Here is a 5000-nt window from a genome sequence, read left to right as displayed (position 1 = left end):
GTTAGGGTTAGGGTTAGGGTTAGGGTTAGGGTTAGGGTTAGGGTTAGGGTTAGGGTTAGGGTTAGGGTTAGGGTTAGGGTTAGGGTTAGGGTTAGGGTTAGGGTTAGGGTTAGGGTTAGGGTTAGGGTTAGGGTTAGGGTTAGGGTTAGGGTTAGGGTTAGGGTTAGGGTTAGGGTTAGGGTTAGGGTTAGGGTTAGGGTTAGGGTTAGGGTTAGGGTTAGGGTTAGGGTTAGGGTTAGGGTTAGGGTTAGGGTTAGGGTTAGGGTTAGGGTTAGGGTTAGGGTTAGGGTTAGGGTTAGGGTTAGGGTTAGGGTTAGGGTTAGGGTTAGGTTAGGGTTAGGGTTAGGGTTAGGGTTAGGGTTAGGGTTAGGGTTAGGGTTAGGGTTAGGGTTAGGGTTAGGGTTAGGGTTAGGGTTAGGGTTAGGGTTAGGGTTAGGGTTAGGGTTAGGGTTAGGGTTAGGGTTAGGGTTAGGGTTAGGGTTAGGGTTAGGGTTAGGGTTAGGGTTAGGGTTAGGGTTAGGGTTAGGGTTAGGGTTAGGGTTAGGGTTAGGGTTAGGGTTAGGGTTAGGGTTAGGGTTAGGGTTAGGGTTAGGGTTAGGGTTAGGGTTAGGGTTAGGGTTAGGGTTAGGGTTAGGGTTAGGGTTAGGGTTAGGGTTAGGGTTAGGGTTAGGGTTAGGGTTAGGGTTAGGGTTAGGGTTAGGGTTAGGGTTAGGGTTAGGGTTAGGGTTAGGGTTAGGGTTAGGGTTAGGGTTAGGGTTAGGGTTAGGGTTAGGGTTAGGGTTAGGGTTAGGGTTAGGGTTAGGGTTAGGGTTAGGGTTAGGGTTAGGGTTAGGGTTAGGGTTAGGGTTAGGGTTAGGGTTAGGGTTAGGGTTAGGGTTAGGGTTAGGGTTAGGGTTAGGGTTAGGGTTAGGGTTAGGGTTAGGGTTAGGGTTAGGGTTAGGGTTAGGGTTAGGGTTAGGGTTAGGGTTAGGGTTAGGGTTAGGGTTAGGGTTAGGGTTAGGGTTAGGGTTAGGGTTAGGGTTAGGGTTAGGGTTAGGGTTAGGGTTAGGGTTAGGGTTAGGGTTAGGGTTAGGGTTAGGGTTAGGGTTAGGGTTAGGGTTAGGGTTAGGGTTAGGGTTAGGGTTAGGGTTAGGGTTAGGGTTAGGGTTAGGGTTAGGGTTAGGGTTAGGGTTAGGGTTAGGGTTAGGGTTAGGGTTAGGGTTAGGGTTAGGGTTAGGGTTAGGGTTAGGGTTAGGGTTAGGGTTAGGGTTAGGGTTAGGGTTAGGGTTAGGGTTAGGGTTAGGGTTAGGGTTAGGGTTAGGGTTAGGGTTAGGGTTAGGGTTAGGGTTAGGGTTAGGGTTAGGGTTAGGGTTAGGGTTAGGGTTAGGGTTAGGGTTAGGGTTAGGGTTAGGGTTAGGGTTAGGGTTAGGGTTAGGGTTAGGGTTAGGGTTAGGGTTAGGGTTAGGGTTAGGGTTAGGGTTAGGGTTAGGGTTAGGGTTAGGGTTAGGGTTAGGGTTAGGGTTAGGGTTAGGGTTAGGGTTAGGGTTAGGGTTAGGGTTAGGGTTAGGGTTAGGGTTAGGGTTAGGTTAGGGTTAGGGTTAGGGTTAGGGTTAGGGTTAGGGTTAGGGTTAGGGTTAGGGTTAGGGTTAGGGTTAGGGTTAGGGTTAGGGTTAGGGTTAGGGTTAGGGTTAGGGTTAGGGTTAGGGTTAGGGTTAGGGTTAGGGTTAGGGTTAGGGTTAGGGTTAGGGTTAGGGTTAGGGTTAGGGTTAGGGTTAGGGTTAGGGTTAGGGTTAGGGTTAGGGTTAGGGTTAGGGTTAGGGTTAGGGTTAGGGTTAGGGTTAGGGTTAGGGTTAGGGTTAGGGTTAGGGTTAGGGTTAGGGTTAGGGTTAGGGTTAGGGTTAGGGTTAGGGTTAGGGTTAGGGTTAGGGTTAGGGTTAGGGTTAGGGTTAGGGTTAGGGTTAGGGTTAGGGTTAGGGTTAGGGTTAGGGTTAGGGTTAGGGTTAGGGTTAGGGTTAGGGTTAGGGTTAGGGTTAGGGTTAGGGTTAGGGTTAGGGTTAGGGTTAGGGTTAGGGTTAGGGTTAGGGTTAGGGTTAGGGTTAGGGTTAGGGTTAGGGTTAGGGTTAGGGTTAGGGTTAGGGTTAGGGTTAGGGTTAGGGTTAGGGTTAGGGTTAGGGTTAGGGTTAGGGTTAGGGTTAGGGTTAGGGTTAGGGTTAGGGTTAGGGTTAGGGTTAGGGTTAGGGTTAGGGTTAGGGTTAGGGTTAGGGTTAGGGTTAGGGTTAGGGTTAGGGTTAGGGTTAGGGTTAGGGTTAGGGTTAGGGTTAGGGTTAGGGTTAGGGTTAGGGTTAGGGTTAGGGTTAGGGTTAGGGTTAGGGTTAGGGTTAGGGTTAGGGTTAGGGTTAGGGTTAGGGTTAGGGTTAGGGTTAGGGTTAGGGTTAGGGTTAGGGTTAGGGTTAGGGTTAGGGTTAGGGTTAGGGTTAGGGTTAGGGTTAGGGTTAGGGTTAGGGTTAGGGTTAGGGTTAGGGTTAGGGTTAGGGTTAGGGTTAGGGTTAGGGTTAGGGTTAGGGTTAGGGTTAGGGTTAGGGTTAGGGTTAGGGTTAGGGTTAGGGTTAGGGTTAGGGTTAGGGTTAGGGTTAGGGTTAGGGTTAGGGTTAGGGTTAGGGTTAGGGTTAGGGTTAGGGTTAGGGTTAGGGTTAGGGTTAGGGTTAGGGTTAGGGTTAGGGTTAGGGTTAGGGTTAGGGTTAGGGTTAGGGTTAGGGTTAGGGTTAGGGTTAGGGTTAGGGTTAGGGTTAGGGTTAGGGTTAGGGTTAGGGTTAGGGTTAGGGTTAGGGTTAGGGTTAGGGTTAGGGTTAGGGTTAGGGTTAGGGTTAGGGTTAGGGTTAGGGTTAGGGTTAGGGTTAGGGTTAGGGTTAGGGTTAGGGTTAGGGTTAGGGTTAGGGTTAGGGTTAGGGTTAGGGTTAGGGTTAGGGTTAGGGTTAGGGTTAGGGTTAGGGTTAGGGTTAGGGTTAGGGTTAGGGTTAGGGTTAGGGTTAGGGTTAGGGTTAGGGTTAGGGTTAGGGTTAGGGTTAGGGTTAGGGTTAGGGTTAGGGTTAGGGTTAGGGTTAGGGTTAGGGTTAGGGTTAGGGTTAGGGTTAGGGTTAGGGTTAGGGTTAGGGTTAGGGTTAGGGTTAGGGTTAGGGTTAGGGTTAGGGTTAGGGTTAGGGTTAGGGTTAGGGTTAGGGTTAGGGTTAGGGTTAGGGTTAGGGTTAGGGTTAGGGTTAGGGTTAGGGTTAGGGTTAGGGTTAGGGTTAGGGTTAGGGTTAGGGTTAGGGTTAGGGTTAGGGTTAGGGTTAGGGTTAGGGTTAGGGTTAGGGTTAGGGTTAGGGTTAGGGTTAGGGTTAGGGTTAGGGTTAGGGTTAGGGTTAGGGTTAGGGTTAGGGTTAGGGTTAGGGTTAGGGTTAGGGTTAGGGTTAGGGTTAGGGTTAGGGTTAGGGTTAGGGTTAGGGTTAGGGTTAGGGTTAGGGTTAGGGTTAGGGTTAGGGTTAGGGTTAGGGTTAGGGTTAGGGTTAGGGTTAGGGTTAGGGTTAGGGTTAGGGTTAGGGTTAGGGTTAGGGTTAGGGTTAGGGTTAGGGTTAGGGTTAGGGTTAGGGTTAGGGTTAGGGTTAGGGTTAGGGTTAGGGTTAGGGTTAGGGTTAGGGTTAGGGTTAGGGTTAGGGTTAGGGTTAGGGTTAGGGTTAGGGTTAGGGTTAGGGTTAGGGTTAGGGTTAGGGTTAGGGTTAGGGTTAGGGTTAGGGTTAGGGTTAGGGTTAGGGTTAGGGTTAGGGTTAGGGTTAGGGTTAGGGTTAGGGTTAGGGTTAGGGTTAGGGTTAGGGTTAGGGTTAGGGTTAGGGTTAGGGTTAGGGTTAGGGTTAGGGTTAGGGTTAGGGTTAGGGTTAGGGTTAGGGTTAGGGTTAGGGTTAGGGTTAGGGTTAGGGTTAGGGTTAGGGTTAGGGTTAGGGTTAGGGTTAGGGTTAGGGTTAGGGTTAGGGTTAGGGTTAGGGTTAGGGTTAGGGTTAGGGTTAGGGTTAGGGTTAGGGTTAGGGTTAGGGTTAGGGTTAGGGTTAGGGTTAGGGTTAGGGTTAGGGTTAGGGTTAGGGTTAGGGTTAGGGTTAGGGTTAGGGTTAGGGTTAGGGTTAGGGTTAGGGTTAGGGTTAGGGTTAGGGTTAGGGTTAGGGTTAGGGTTAGGGTTAGGGTTAGGGTTAGGGTTAGGGTTAGGGTTAGGGTTAGGGTTAGGGTTAGGGTTAGGGTTAGGGTTAGGGTTAGGGTTAGGGTTAGGGTTAGGGTTAGGGTTAGGGTTAGGGTTAGGGTTAGGGTTAGGGTTAGGGTTAGGGTTAGGGTTAGGGTTAGGGTTAGGGTTAGGGTTAGGGTTAGGGTTAGGGTTAGGGTTAGGGTTAGGGTTAGGGTTAGGGTTAGGGTTAGGGTTAGGGTTAGGTTAGGTTAGGGTTAGGGTTAGGGTTAGGGTTAGGGTTAGGGTTAGGGTAGGGTTAGGGTTAGGGTTAGGGTTAGGGTTAGGGTTAGGGTTAGGGTTAGGGTTAGGGTTAGGGTTAGGGTTAGGGTTAGGGTTAGGGTTAGGGTTAGGGTTAGGGTTAGGGCTTAGGGCTTAGGGTTAGGGTTAGGGCTTAGGGCTTAGGGTATTAGAGGCTCTAGGGCTCTAGGGCTTAGGTTAGGGTTAGGGTTAGGGTTAGCATACAGAGATCTAAAATGACTCTAGTTCCAGGGGCACTAATGCTGTAAAAGGCATGCCAAGAGGAATGTGGCACAACAATAATATTGCTCCTTCCAGAGCTTTCTCAGTTGGGAAAGACTTAATGCGAATGAGGATAGCCTTATCTCTATGGAGATGGCTAAAATGAGGGTTAGGGTTAGCATTCAGAGATCTACAATGACTCTAGCTCCAGGGGCACTAGTGCTGTAAAAACCACGCCAAGAAGAATGTGGCACAGCCCCAAAATTACTACTTCTACAACTGTCTTATTTGGGCGAACCTTAATGCTGGTGATGTAGGA

The sequence above is a fragment of the Lathamus discolor genome, chromosome 6 (genome assembly GCF_037157495.1).
Source record: "Lathamus discolor isolate bLatDis1 chromosome 6, bLatDis1.hap1, whole genome shotgun sequence".
Lineage (NCBI taxonomy): Eukaryota > Metazoa > Chordata > Aves > Psittaciformes > Psittacidae > Lathamus > Lathamus discolor.
The sequence above is the reverse complement of the archived record's forward strand: the minus strand, read 5'-3'. Positions refer to the sequence as shown.